The sequence below is a fragment of the Cervus canadensis genome, chromosome 8, assembly GCF_019320065.1.
Source record: "Cervus canadensis isolate Bull #8, Minnesota chromosome 8, ASM1932006v1, whole genome shotgun sequence".
Lineage (NCBI taxonomy): Eukaryota > Metazoa > Chordata > Mammalia > Artiodactyla > Cervidae > Cervus > Cervus canadensis.
Window position 1 is genome coordinate 18,288,101 of NC_057393.1, and position 15,749 is coordinate 18,303,849.

The window sequence follows — 15,749 nt, forward strand, 5'->3', positions numbered from 1 at the left end:
AGTTTACAGCTGCTCAACATCTGTCGCTCCAAATTTAAAAACCACAACAGGAGAGCACATCCTGATGGTCTGAATCCATTAAATATGCACGCAGCACAACGAGATGCTATACAGTCACAATGCCCTGACCCGACACCAGCCTCCATTAGCAGCAGAAGCAAACTGGTTCATGTTTGGGGTGGTGGAGGCGTGGAAGTGAAATGTGAGTGGAAAACTGGGGTGGGGCAAGCCTGTCCTGATGCCAGATTTTCTTTACAGGCCAAGTGTTGCACGAAGCACAGCTTCTTTAGGAGGGAACGTGCCTCTCTCCTCAGTTTCTCCTCTCCCCCATTTTATTTTTTTTTTTCCTTTCTTCCCCTTTGGATTATACCTTTGGTTGGATTTATATCATTTAGTCCACAGATATTGAGTCCTACTGTGGGTCTAGCAGACAAATTATTAAGAAGATGAACATTTCCAGGAAGACTCTGATTTTTGTTACTCCACAGTCTGTGAGCTTTTACCAAAAATACATGTTGCTTCTGTATTGGTCCCATCAAAGGAAATATGCAAGAATACATTTAAGTTACTGACTGACCAGCTGAATATAACATAACACCCACCACTTTCTGGCTGGTGGTAGGTTAAGAACTGAGAAGCAGCCTGAGAACCAGGAGATTTAGGTTTGGTTACTAATTTGGTGACTCATTCAAATGTTGAAGGAATAGTGAGGGGCTTGTGTTCCCTACTCTAGACTTATCTTACTGGACAGCTGGGAGGATTGATGAAGCGAGGCTTATAAGTGATTGTTATTTCCGTGAAAGTAAATATCAGAAATATCTTCAGCTGGAGAATGGACACAGAATTGATGAGGATAAAGAGGAACAAGGAATAACACAGAGAACCACACTGGCATCTGGACAGTAGGAAGGACTGAGATGACGCCTACTGTGTGAGTTTCTCACAAACTGTAGGCTTGATTTCTACGAACAATGCGCTTTCTGTTGTCCCAGAGGACAGCCTGTGAGCTGTGAACAACATGGCAGAGAATAACTGACTGAAACAGTCATCTCTTTGCTGCCTTATTCCCCACAGGATCTGAGGTGGTTTACACAAACCACACCAGTTGTGTGTGGAAGGTCACTGGTCTTGGACTTCGCTTGGCCGCTTACTCACTGTGTGGCCCGAGAGTAACCTTGAAGCTCACTAAACTGGTGGACAGTGCATGTAGGAGTGATTTACCAAGAAGAATTTGCTCTAGAAATCAGGGGTGATTATTATTTATAGCAGGAAAGCTTTTCATTTAATACGTTAAATAAAACATGGTAAACAAACATAACTATGAGATTAAAAAAAGCACAAAGTTTGACCTACACTGACATGGACCCCAAACCTTAACAGTAGGAAGTTTTTCTCACAGTAAGCAAAGCCATGATCTGGTCCTAAAAAACAGTACATTTGTTAAACTGAAAATGCTCTAAATTACTCCTTGGTAAGGGCTATTCTGCACAATCTGATGATTTGGGATTTCATCAACTTAATGTCACTAGATATGCCTTATAATTAGGATAAAATATTTGAAAAGTTTTAAAAATGAGGTTATTCATTAGCTCATTGATTTTTTCCTACAGATTGGGAGCCTGAATTTAAATGATACCCAAAAATATAACAAGGTACACTCAAAGAGAGAAGAACTCGTTGTGAGTCCTTAAATGGAATGCAGTAGTTTAAAATGCTATTACTATTCAGATTCTCTGAGAACATTAAAACTGCCCATTAAATGAAAATCTAATAATTGGCCTTACTGAATTGTGACATTTTGTAACCTGTTCTGGAATGCAGAAAATTGTGGAAGAGTTCTTTTGAGGCAGAATTTGATTTGCAGTGTAATATTATTCCAAAACCAAGGTCCCTGTTTTCATACACACAGAAGAACAACAATGCAGACTGACTGACAAAGCTGAGGAAAGTTCTGGAGACACAGCTAAGGTGCAGAGCTCAAGCTCTTCACGTTAAGTTACATTACTGATCTGGAAAAAATAACCAACAGGCAATGGCATGCGCTGAGAGTGAACCTCAACTTGGAACTGACCTCTCTCTTCAGGTATTGCTGCCGCTGCTAAGTCGCTTCAGTCGTGTCCGACTCTGCGCGACTCCATAGACGGCAGCCCACCAGGCTCCCCCGTCCCTGGGATTCTCCAGGCAAGAACACTAGAGTGGGATGCCATTTCCTTCTCCAGTGCATGAAAGTGAAAAGTGAAAGTGAAGGCGCTCAGTCGTGTCCGCCTCTTCGCGACCCCATGGACTGCAGCCTACCAGGCTCCTCCGTCCATGGGATTTTCCAGGCAAAAGTACTGGAGTGGGGTGCCATTGCCTTCTCCACTTCAGGTATTGCTTAACGACATAACTAAGATAGGTCATTCCATGCTTTTATATAAGCCACTAGCGATTTCCAAACTTACTTCACAATATCATTAAATAAATAAAATTTAAGGACGTTAACTGCGGGAGAATTGGTAGCTTGAAGTCAGGGGTTAAAAATTCTCATAGGCCTATAGTTAACGAGCACTTTCTATGTGTAGGTATCTGTGTCCAGTGTTTTCCAGAGTCATGTATGAGATGTATATGGTCTGATCAGGAATGATGGGGGATCCTCTCATCTACCTGCCTGCTCCCCTCCTCCAAGATTAATTTCAAATAAAACTTACTAGAGAAATTTGAGGGCCAACAGCCCATGGTTTAGAAACCATGAAAGTGAAAGTGTTATTGTTCAGTCGTGTCCGACTCTTTGCAACCCCATGAACTATATAGCCTGCCAGGCTCCTCTGTCCATGGGATTCTCCAGGCAAGCATACTGGAGTGGGTATTCATTCCCTCCTCCAGGGAATCTTCCTGACTGAGGGACTGAACCCAGATCTCCTGCAATGCCAGCAGATTTTTTTTACCATCTGAACCACCAGGGACACCCTTGGGGACAGCACAAACTTGCTAGCTCTGGATTTCTACCCACAAACTCAGAATTGCTGTTTGCATTTCCATGAGAGAAACTGTAAGAAACATTAAACTGCTAAATGGGATAGACTACAAAATGAATAAATAAATAAATAAATATATATATACATACACACACAACATAATTTTTGTATAAATAAGATGAATAGCACTTATTGGTGCATTCGACCATCAAAAACTAGGCCACTGAATAGTGGAAATATTTTAAATATGCCATGTCATGCAAAATTTTCTTTAATTCTTACTTGGAATATTCAGGGACTTTTCTGGCAAAAGTACTGTGCAATGCTTTGATCAGTATGCAGAATACATCCTTTAGACCTTATCTTATCACTGGTAAGGAAAATAACCAAAACAAAGAATCCTATCAAAGAGGTAGTTGACATGACATAAAACATTAGAGATGAGTATTTGCATTTTTATCACTTTTAGAAAAATAGTCCTCTCTGTAAGGAATGCACAGGGTCTTACTTGAAAAAAAATGAGGCATTAACACAAATATTCTCAGGCTCACATTTACTCTCGTAATCAATATAACTTGTTTACCTAGACCTCTTACTCAACTTATTTAAATACATCCAAGCATAAACTATGGATTTTGCATATCAGACTATGGCAGAGGCCCAGTCTTTCAAAAAATAAAAATGTTTCTAGATCCTTTTGTATGTCGGCAAACCCATAGTAAGACACATACCCTACACACACACTACAGAACTATTTTAATTTGTATGTGAGATTACGTATTTTATAAACCCAGCTTAACACAGTGGAAGGATAGATCTGTTTATATGAGAGAGAATGGCTCTTCATGTTTAACCTCTTGAAGAAAGAATTGTCTTCATGGGCAAGAAAGAAAAAAAAAACTTTCTCTGGGGCAAAGAATGTTATCAACCTTTTACCTAAATAAACTTCGCTGGGAACAGAGTAGAAAAATTCCATCATACACTTAATAGAGTGCAGCCAGTATTACAGCAGCTAATTCTGATCTGATGTTTTACAGCTGACAGTAGAAAAAATGAAAAGGCAAAAATGTGAACCAAACACACTTTTATAAGCTAAATCTGAGACAAATAATTCTGGCAGATTTTATATTCTTTATGTTAAAATACAGCATCTACCAAATGAGGATGACAACTTAACATTTTTTATTTGGAGTAACAGTAAACTACAGATGGGTTTCTAAAACTTAAAATACCAATAATATATTCAATTGTTTGTAGGTAAAATATGTATGGGCTTCCCAGGTGGCTCAGTGTAAAGAACCTTCCTGCTAACGCAAGATATGCGGGTTTGATCCCTGGGTTGGGAAGATCCCCTGGAGGAGGAAATGGCAACACACTCCAGTATTCCTGCCTGGGAAAATCCCATGGACAGAGGAGCCTGGTGGGCTATTGTCCACTGGGTTGTAAAGAGTTGGACACAATTGAGTGACTAAACAATATCACCAAAAATATGCACAAAAAAGGCAGGGAAAATCCATTCTCAAGTGTTAGCAATGGTACAGTTCAGACAATGAGTTTTATTTTATATGTCCTTTATACCTTTTGGAAGTGTCAGGATATGCAACAATAAATATGAAATCAATATTTTAAAATTAATATTTTAAAAATATGTAGGTTCTTCTCTGTTTCTGTATTACAAATATTTCAATAAACTCACCATTTTTTAAATATAAGAAACCTACAGGAAAGATAACAAAACCAAAATCTTCTGAAGTCTATTTTAAGCAAGTGGGAACAACAGAGCAAACAGTGCCTTGTGTACGGGATAAACATTTCTGACGCTCTAAAGAAATGCTAGGCGCCGGTCTATGCTTCTGGGGCAGCAGACAGGGTTTGGGTATGGATGCTGCATGAAAGCAGAGGTGAAGTTAGGCTATTCTGAAAACCCATGAAAGATGGAGAAGCAGTGGCTTGGTATCACAAGTCCAGGTTTCTTTAGAGCTTATCAGTTGTAAAGCCACAATTATAGTTAAGAGTGAAAAAAGCTGAATGTATCAGTAGTATGGTGGGGGGAAGTCCTGGAGGGAAAGAGGAGGGAGAAACGCTTCCAAGTTTGGGTCTGACATGCACACACTGCTATATTTAAAAGAGATAACCAACAAGAATGTACTGTTAAAAAAGATGATTTTAAAAATCCCTTCATGAAGGCCAATATATGTGAATAGCTCTGTCTCTCTTCCACTTAAACCAGAGATTGTCTCCCTTCAATTTGAACGACAAAATATTGAAAGTACAGAGACCAAAGTCGGTAAGACTGACTAAGAGCTCTCTACCGACTAAAACAGGCAGGAATGGCAGAGGCTCAACGGTTCTTTAATTAGCACACGTTGATTAATTTAACCCATGGAACCACTGTCTCCTGTTACTGCTAATTTTGTTTTTGAAGTCAAATGAGACAAAGTAGCTGAGGAGTAATTAAAAGTGTCCAGTCTCTTCATCCCTGCGGCTATGTGGACTGAATAGCCCTCCACTGCTGAGGTGTTCTGAGATGTTCTCAGGCGGTGGTGACTTCACATTAAAAACCCTAGTATGAATGGGCCTGTGAGCTGCCCTTCTCCTAATGAGACACGGGAGAGAAGAGTATAATTTGTAATTATTTTCAAATATTGTCTAAGAAGGGCTTCCCTGGTGGCTGAGCTGGTAAAGAATCTGCCTGCAATGTGGGAGACCTGGGTTCGATCCCTGGTGGGAAGATCCCCTGGAGAAGGGAAAGGCTAACCACTCCAGTATGCTGGCCTGGAGAATTCCATGGATTGTATAGACCATGGGGTCACAAAGAGTCGGACATAACTGAGCGACTTTCAATTTCACTTTCATTGTCTGAGAAAGTGGGGATGGTCTGTTAAATAGAACTGTGATGGAAATAAATGCCAGACTATATTCGTGATGCCCTGCCTAACAAGAAAAGCAGTAGAAAGAAGACTGAGGCATACAGGTAGACCTAATTCGGAGGCTTCACAGATATTATCTTTTTTTACAATTTGAAGATCTGTGGCAAAAAAGTCTATTGGTACCATTTTCCAACAGCATTTACTCACTTCATTCATGTTTGTGTCCCATTTTGGCAATTCCTGCGATATTTCAAGCTTTTTCATTATTTTTATATTTGTTAGGGAGAACTGTATTAGTGATCTTTGCAGTTACTATTATGACTTGCTGAAGGCTCAGATGATGGTTAGCAAGTTTAGGCAATAAAGCATTTTTAAATTAAGTATGTACATTTTTTAAACATATGATGCTAATGTGAACTGAAGAGACTACAGAATAGTGCAAATGTAATTTTTAAAAAGTTGGCTTAAAGCTCAACATTCAGAACACTAAGATCATGGCATCTTGTCCCATCACTTCATGGCAAATAGATTGGGATACAGTGGAAACAGTGTCAGACTTTATTTTTGGGGGCTCCAAAAATCACCGCAGACGGTGATTGCAGCCATGTAATTAAAAGACGCTTACTCCTTGGAAGGAAAGTTATGACCAACCTAGATAGCATATTAAAAAGCAGAGATGTTACTTTGCCAACAAAGGTCTGTCTGGTCAAGGCTATGGTTTTTCCAGTGGTCATGTATGGATGTGAGAGTTGGACTGTGAGGAAAGCTGAGCACCGAAGAATTGATGCTTTTGAACTATGGTGTTGAAGAAGACTCTTGAGAGTCCCTTGGACTGCAAGGAGATCCAACCAGTCCATCCTAAAGGAGATCAGTCCTGAGTGTTCATTGGACGGACTGATGCTGAAGCTGAAACTCCAATACTTTGGCCACCTCATGAGAAGAGTTGACTCATTGGAAAAGACCCTGATGCTGGGAGGGATTGGGGGCAGGAGGAGAAGGGGACGACAGAGGATGAGATGGCTAGATGGCATCACTGACTCGATGGGCACGAGTCTGAGTAAACTCCGGGAGTTGGTGATGGACAGGGAGGCCTGGCGTGCTGCGATTCATGGGGTCACAAAGAGTCGGACATGACTGAGTGACTGAACTGAACTGAATTTTTATATGCATTGGGAAACCAAAAAATTCACGTGAGTCTCTTTACTGTGGTGGTCTAGAACCAAACCTACATTATCTCTGAGGTCTGCCTGTATTTGGGGGCAGTAGTAGTTTCAAAACTTGGGGTGGGGGGGGAACCCTTATTTTTTCAGAGAAAACTTTTTTCACAGGACCATAGACATCCTCAACAGATGACCAGATTACTGTGGAGCTGCTCCAGATAGGAGTCCTGCCTGTCTGGTCTTCTCTTCCTCCTTGGCAACCTTCAGGTACATAAACAAAATTTTAGGATTCCTTGGAACACAACTGGAGAATCACTATTTCAGAACATGCCTGCGGGGTACTGAGCACTGGCTCATTCCATACACTTTTGGATCCCTTCTAAAAGCTATCTTTGACTGTGAAGACTAGAAACTAAGAACTGCATTTTCGGGATTCTCTTGCAACCAGTTTTCAGACATTGCTTAGCTTCTGCAAGGCAGATGCCTGTGCAAGACTTGGCAAGGGGATGTGAGCAATGAGGAACTTGCATGGGAGGTAACAGGCACTTCTCTAAGAGTGTGTGTGTGTAGGGGAGGGGCTTGCATTTGGCTCTTCTGGGAAAGTTCTGGAAAGGACTATGGAATCGGGTTCCTGTATCCTGGGTGCCACTCGGTGTAAGACTGCAGCAGTCAGCAGTCCCAGGAGAGTCTGACTGGTCTCTTTTGCTGGCCTGTAGCATTCAAAGAACTTTACCATTTTCCCCAAGAACTCTATACACACTCTAACGAAACTCTCTTCATTTAAATTAGATAGCAATTCTGTCCTCCTGAATCTAAGAATGCTAAACAAGACAGCATCAGAAAAGAGACCTTAATTATCTCATTGACTCATATGAAGTATCTTCCACATCACCCAGGTTTGCGTCCCTACTGAACCTAGAACTATTTTTATCACACAGATACTGAATAAACATTAGTTAAATCATACCACTATAAGCACAGCATTATGCTGGATTATTTAATTATCATTCAGCTACTTATTAGATTTCGAGACAAGGTCTAGATAATGTAGGTAGGACACACCTCAATAAGCAAGGAGTTGAACCATTATAATTTTTAACTATGCTCAATTTCTCATCATTTGGAGGGGAACAGAAACAAGTCAAATGCTGTCTTTTTAAAGATATAACAGAGAGACAGATAGGAATGTAGAATTATTAAGGTGACTGACAACGAATCTGAATTTGATCACAGTAGAATGACATGCTTAAATTTCTATGTCTTGTCAAAAAATAACAAGAAAAAAGAAAAAGAAAAAAATGGGTCCTTTAATCTCTAAAAATAATACATGGTCAGCACGGTATCACACACACACACACACACACACACACATATATATAAGTGTTATCTAAGTTTTTGATTACAGATAGCTAGTTTTCTTCATTTTAGAAAAGACTATGTGAAAGGACTTCCCTTTTCTATGTTTTATACACAAACTGTTTCATTTTCCGAAAGTGGCTAGACAAAGGGTCAGACGATAACTTTAAATATTTAAACTGGTCAATGACAGTCAAGTAGTCAAGAAGTTCTCTAGTTTACTGTTAAATATGCATTGCCTTAGAGGTAACCTTAGTACCTGGCACAGCTTCCTAATGAGTTAGTTATGAAACTATGAAGTAATTTTGAATTTTAAATAACACTGGAGAATAAACTTGGGTATAGCAAATTAAAAGCACCATAATTATGCAATATCATGAGATGTTTTAGATAGTCACACTATGCATATATCAAAAATACATTAATAAACTGAACATATTAATAAAAAGCCAAGTCTGGCCCTTCAAGACCTCAACACTAATTGGAAAGGATTTTGACAGAACATCTTGAATAACATTCATTATATCAGTTTTGGCAAGCTACTTTTCAGTTACCTAAATGATGATTATTTCTACATTCCACAGTGCATCTATCAAAATCCAAGATCTGAAAAATATCATTAGTGAGGATGAGTGAAGTAGTAGCTGCTCAAATGGGACAACCTGAATTTGCATTCATTAGTGTAAGGTAGGTGACATGTGTGGGGTGTTTCATTTCTGAAATATTATGTATATACTGTTCACTTAAAATATATCATACATTTACATGGTGTACATTAATTATATATGTGTATGTATGTGGTCAGTTGCTGAGTCGGGTCTGACACTTTGTGACCCCACAGACTGTAGCCTGCCCGGATCCTCTGTCCATGGGATTCTCCAGGTGAGAATACTGGTGTGGGTTGCCATTCTCTCCGCCAGGGGATCTCCCGGACTCAGGGATCAAACCCAGGTCTCTTGTGTCTCCTGCACTGGCGGGTGGATTCTTCACCACTAGTGCCATCTGGGAAGCCATGTAATTACAGAAATTATGCACTATATTCCAAATTCTAGCTCTCTTTTTAAGGTCATGCCTTAGAATCACTCTAAAAATGCTTCTCAAAGTGTGATAACTTAAGTGGATTTAATTATTAAAGAAAACATTTCATGGCAAGGGCAGATTAACCTCACAATGAAACACATACACACACACACATCCAGTAGTAGATTCTACAGGTGAAAAGTGCAACAGGTATAATTTTGCCTATAATAATTGACTCCTGTAACCAAGACACAGATTTATCCATCTTTTCTTTGTCACTGGGCTTAAACTCATTGAAAATACAAAGCACTAGATCACCATCTAGTTTAAAATAAGAAAGGTCCAGCCAAAAAGGAAGTCCAATCAGTTAATACCAGAGGATGCCAAGTGCCTATTACAGGAATACAGTTTATTTAGGTTAAAACAACAACAACAAAACACCCAGGCAACTGTGTGATATATGAATGTCTCTAACTGTTCTTGATTTTAATACTGAATTTGGTTCCACTAAAGTTCCCCTCTTGAGGTGAACTGTTATATGTTATCTCTTTCATAGATGGCCATTGGTGCCAAGCTTGTTGAAAGATATTATTTTGCAAATACCTAGGCTTTACCTTTCACCCAAATGGAAGCCTTACTCAATAAATAAGCAACCTGATCCAGGTCATGAAGTTAGATATCAGAAAAAGGAGGATATTGCAACCCAAGTTGACTGTGGCTCCCCCACCCCCACTCAGATTCCCCTAGACAAGGAGGCCTTTACTTCCTGGTTCTTTTAGCTGCGGTCTTGACTCATGGACTTCCTAGGCTCTCTTTTCTTTTCCTCACTGAGAAGAAAACTCTCATACAGCATATTCATGATCGTGCTGCTATGGTATAAATTAAGCTTATGAATGCTGTCCTTCACTTATTGCCTCTTTCTCTCACACAGTGGTATTTGTAACTCACGAGCTGTAGGATTTCCAAAGCTGAGTGATTTGTAATGTAATACTTCTAGAATCTCCAGAGTAATTTCAGCATTAGTTACAAATAAAAGTTGGCTCTCTGCATCTCTTAACCTTGGGAACATGAACCTTTAAGATGAGGAGATCAAATACCAACATTCCCCTAGGACTGCTGTGCACATCTGCATTTCTGGACATAGGACTTTTTTTGTTCCTAATCAACTGTAATCTCACTTCATAACTCCTACTCTTGGCTCAGTGCTACCTAGATTTCCAGGCAAGCAAAGAAAGGAGGGTTGAGGATTTTGTGCTTAGAGGTTTGGAAATTTGGCAAATGTTACACTAAAATGCAAGTATTTGATCTTGAACGTCAATAGAATGAGATTCAGTTGAAACACAAAGAAACCAAAGTGAGGCTGTAGATATTTCAAATCTGCACCTGTATTCTGATGTTGCCAGGTATTTGTACTAAGAATTCTGTGTACAGGGCAAAAGGGAATGAAGAGTTTCCCAAATTTTCCTCTGGGATCTTCCAACCATTCAAAGTAATTACTAATTCTTGCTCACATCTATGAGTCAGGCATCCAACAAGTGTTACTATTCGTGGCTGTTCTTATTCTGTGTTTAAATGATCTGATCATTAGTCTCTGCATCTGGGTGCAAATTAGTTTAACATGGAAAGTTAGTTCAAGGATTGTAGTCACCTTTAAGTTATCTTTAAAGCAAGCTGATACCTTGAGTTTATTAACATATGACTATGAAAACTGCCCTTCCAATTCACCAAACTCAAGGCTGGCATTCTTTATACAATTTCCTAAACACTGACCTTCCAGAATCCAGTCATTGGAAGGACTGACACTGAAGCTGAAGCTCCAATACTTTGGCCACCTGATGTGAAGAGTTGACTCACTGGAAAAGACCCTGATGCTTGGAAAGATTGAAGGCAAAAGGAGAAGGGGGAGTCAGAGGATAAGATGGTTAGATAGCATCACTGACTCAATGGACATGAATTTGAGCAAACTCTGCGAGATAGTGAAGAACAGGGAAGCCTGGCATGCTGCAGTCCATGGGGTTGGAAAGAGTCGGACATGTTTTAGCAACTGAACAACAAGAAGAATCCAGTCAATGAAGTAGAGTTTATTTTCAAATAATTTACCATCCACTGAAATTCCTTTAGACCTGAAAGCCATAGAATTTAAGTGATTCTTATGTCCAGATAACTGTTAGCACAGGTTACCTGTAAAAGGGCTTCCCAGGTTGTACTAGTGGTAAAGAACCCACCTGCCAATGCAGAAGACATAAAGAGAGGTGGGTTTGATCCCTGGGTCAGGAAAACCCCCTGGAGAAGGAAATGTAACCTATTCCAGTGCTCTTGCCTGGAGAATCCCTTGGACAGAGGAGCCTGGCAGTCTACAGTTCATAGGGTTGCAAAGAGTTGGACACAACTAAAGCAAGTTAGCACACACCTATAAAGGGACATTTCCATGAAGATTAGACAGGCAGCCCATTTTATAGGCTTGCATTTCAAGGGGGTACAGACTAAATGTGGATTTAATTTACAGATGCTTTCATACAACAGCCATAATATTTTATTTCTTGCTATGTTTACCCATTCTATAATGTCAAAAAAAAAAAAAAAGAAACAATCACACAGCAGCATAATTAGGAATTATTAGGGGACGAACATACTTCATTCAAAATTGACTTATACTATAGCTGTAATTTGTCTGTGAACTCATTTATTGTTGTTGGTTGAAAGCCAATACGAGTAGTGACTAAAAAGTATTGGTTTTATTTGGAATTAGGCTTGTGTTCAAATTCTAGTTCTATTACTTATTAGTTCTTGATTCTGGGTATGTTCATTATACTTCTTAGACCTTAGTTTCTTCAGCTGTCATATTGGTTGCTGTAAAGATGAAGAGAGACAATTTACTAAAAAGTGCCTAGTATAGGATGACTCATAACTATTTCTCAATAAATGGAAGTTACTTTTCATTTGTCAGTATCTTTCCCCCTCTGTAAGCTCTGGGATGGGATGAGATATTTCTGGTAATTCTGTGTACATCTAATGGGATTTGGTTTTGTAACATTGTAGGGAAAACACTGCTTTTAGATGTCAAGGGACTAGCAGTGAACAGCCAAGCTTACTACTCGCTGGCTATGCAATTTCTGGCAGAGTTCTTAAGGTATTTGTTCTTAGTTTGCCTCTCTGTGGGATGGGGATATGCTTACATCCATCTCAATAGGGATGTGGAAAGATATGGATAAAACAGAGTTTATAACCTGTAGGCATGGCTTGTTGTTGCTGTTATTGTTTAGTTACTAAGTTGTGTCAGACTTTTTGCAACCCCATGGACTAGAGTCCGTCAAGCTCCTCTGTCCATGGAATTTTCAGGCAAGAATACTGCGGTGGCTTGTCATTTCCTTCTTCTCCAGAGGATCTTCCCGACTCTGGAATTGAACCCGCTTCTCCTGCATTGGCAGGTGGATTCTTTACCACTGAGCCCCCAGGGAAGCTCAGAGCACTGTTTAGACTTAGGTTACTGTCATTTATTTTACTTGAATTAAGAGTAATTGAATAGTAATTTGGGGGCACTTACTACATGCTGGACACTGAGTGATTTATAAACACCGTATCATATAATCCTTACAACAACTCAGTAAAGTAGGCATTGTTATTCCCATTTGTCAGATGTGGAAACAAGCTGATTCGAACCCTAGTAGTCTGGCTCAGAAACCCACACTCTAAACCACTGTCAGGCATAGGATCCTACTTTCTTAGAAAAGCCAATCTTTTGTGAATCCACCAATGGCATCATCTAGCAGGTCAAAGTGAAGAGGAGGCAGTCACCTTGCCTAAGAGGATGGCAGACATCACAGAAACAAAAAGAAGAAGATCCCAGAAATCAGACTCATGTGAGCAAGGTGAGGCCACACTTTTCACAATTATATTTAGATTTCTGTAACACAAATACCACACTTCTGTACATATATTTTCAGCTTTGCTGAAGTTGCCAAGTAAGATGTAAGAGAGAAAAAAACAAAAACAGCTCAATTCTACATTTGGCTCTGAATAAGAGTTTATAGAGTGTAGTAGTTTGGGAAAAATACAAGTAGACTGGCCAGGGTGAAAAACAATACTTTTGTTACATGTCACACACTTGGGCTGAAATACTCGAAAAGGCCATCACTTGGGGATGTGGTAGATACGAAGGGCCGTAGCCACGGTCACCTCTGGGAAGATTCTCTGCTCAGTCAGACTGAGGGCAGACAACAGCAGACGTCATCTGTAGAAAGAGCTGTGACTTTACTGGACACGCGTCTTTGGCCGAATGCTCTGAACCAATGAAACTTTAGAAAATGCGATCCAAGACAATACTCTGCCTGTGCTCGCCAGTGAGAGCAGAGAGTGTCAGAGCATGTGTTTAAGCATATGTGAACAAAGGGCGTAAAGATGTGTGAGACGGGTGTTAAAACACCAGTTCAAACATGTGTTTAACCATGTGTGAGCAAAAGGGTGTTAAGCCATGTGGTAAAGCAAGTGTTAGAGCATATTCGATTACAAATGTTTCTCATTTGGCAGCTTAAATTATTTTCTGCCTAATCCAGTGTTGCTAAGCAATAGTTCTGTGTTGTTCTAACTGAACACAATAAATTATTAAACTTAGGGGGGAAAAAACCCTGAAGTTAGACTTATTTTTCCCCGTCTTGGTTTCATTACGAAGAATTTACATCTGTAGTTTTCAATAGACTTAGTGGTGTTCTGCTACAGTAAGCAAAAACTGGCGTAACGCTCCTTGTGTGGGAAGGCAACAATCAGACTAGGATAAGACACGCCTGGTGTGCTGAGACGGTGTTCAGGAAGAGTCAGCAGCATATGAGACTAATCTCGAGACTTGATAAACCACAGGGTCACTGACTTGGGGTGGCTACTCCATCTAAGGCACCATGCTATAGCTAGGATTCTGTTTTAATTATTAATTTTTACTGGAGTACAGTTACTTCATAATGTTGTACTACTTTCTACCAGACAGCAAAGCGAGTCAGCTCTCCCTACACAAATATCACCCTGCTTTGGGCTTCCTTCCCCTTTAGGTCCCGACAGAGCACTGAGAAGGGTTCCCTGTGCTCTACGGAGGTTCTCATTGGTTATCTACTTTATACAAAGTATCAATAGTGTATATGTGTCAATTCCAGTTTCCCACTTCCTCCCACCCACCCTTGCCTTTTGCCCTGGGTATCCACACATTTGTTCTCTACATCTGTGTCTTTACTAGGATTCCGTTTTCTTTTTTATTTTTATTTTCAATTTTTAAATATCTAGAACACTGCTCTAGAGGACCGGGACTCAGATACTGACAGTACAATGTGATCGAGACCAGCTTTCAAGTTTCTCTGACATTATTTGCTAAATATATCAGCCTATGTATCTACAGTGCTGCTGGAAGTTTCCTTTCTAAAGCAAGTGAATCATCTTATGTTAAAATGGGAATATACAACCCTGAATGTAATTTTAAAAAGAATGAAAGTAGACAAAAATCGGAGTTTGCTATCAATGCCGGCAGGGCAAAGAAAAAGTTTAAAACAGATATACATATACTAATACAGATAAAAAAAATTTCAGGTAGCTATTTTATTTTCTTGTTAGGAAACAAAGTGATAAACAAAATTAAACCAGCAAACCAGTTTAAACTCATTCATTTATCTTTTGGAAGTGAATATATCATCAAATATTCTTCTTTTATTTTTTGTTAAGAACAAAAGACAAGCAAAAGATCTGCAGGTTTAGGTTTAAATTCCATTTCCTCAGCAGTATTAATTAAAATGACTCTTTCTGTTAAATTTTACAATGATTTGCATGTAAATGCTATTTGATTATGCCTGTAAAATATTTTTGATCATTCCGAATAAGGAAAAATAGATATAGCCATTAGAATCAAAATATTGCCTTCCCAATCACCTTTTGCCTCAAGATCATGGAATGTTTTACTGAAACAAAAACTGGCAAGAGAGAAACAAACAATTAAAGCTAGTGTCTTCTGTCAGCCACCCTTGTAGCAGAGGTCAAAGAATTTTTGAATACTTTTCTCTTCCCCTTCACTTGTGTCACTTAATGATTTGTTCATGCGGTTCAGTACAAACTCAAGAAAATACAGTTCCTCAGCAGAAAAAAGCACTGTCTCTGGGTGCTGTGACCCCTGCTTAAACAAATTCCAGATTGCATACAGACAAAGCAATGATGATTATTTTTTCTTCTCGGAGACTCAGCCCAAATTAAGAAAATGAAGGAAACAGAACCTGACCAAGGAAATAATGGAGGGAGGTTATGCAGAGGCTTTCTTAGTTTATGGTTAATAGTTTTATTTTTATGTTATTTTTTATCTTTTGGCTGTGCCATGTGACATGCAAAATCTTAGTGTTAGTGCCCTGACCAGGGATTGAACC

General features: G+C 39.4%; 1 protein-coding gene across 6 annotated transcripts in view; it reads right to left on the minus strand.

The window, feature by feature from the left end:
- VTI1A (vesicle transport through interaction with t-SNAREs 1A) overlaps positions 1-15,749 on the minus strand; it is a 368,250-nt gene that overhangs the window by 105,311 nt on the left and 247,190 nt on the right. The window lies entirely within an intron of this gene.